This window comes from Octopus bimaculoides, chromosome 20 (assembly GCF_001194135.2).
Source record: "Octopus bimaculoides isolate UCB-OBI-ISO-001 chromosome 20, ASM119413v2, whole genome shotgun sequence".
Lineage (NCBI taxonomy): Eukaryota > Metazoa > Mollusca > Cephalopoda > Octopoda > Octopodidae > Octopus > Octopus bimaculoides.
The window spans coordinates 11784059-11784281 of record NC_069000.1 but is presented as its reverse complement, the minus strand read 5'-3'; positions in this window follow the sequence as shown (position 1 = coordinate 11784281).

Here is a 223-nt window from a genome sequence, read left to right as displayed (position 1 = left end):
CACACACACATACACACACAAATACTTACATACATATATACATACATACATACACATAAACAAAAACACACAATCACATTCACACACACACATTTATTATATATGCTTTTACATAGAGATGTGTGTGGATTTATACAATATATCATGTATGCATTTGTGTGTGTGTGTGTCTATCTATCTATCTATCTATCTATCTATCTTATCTATCTATCTAATATATATA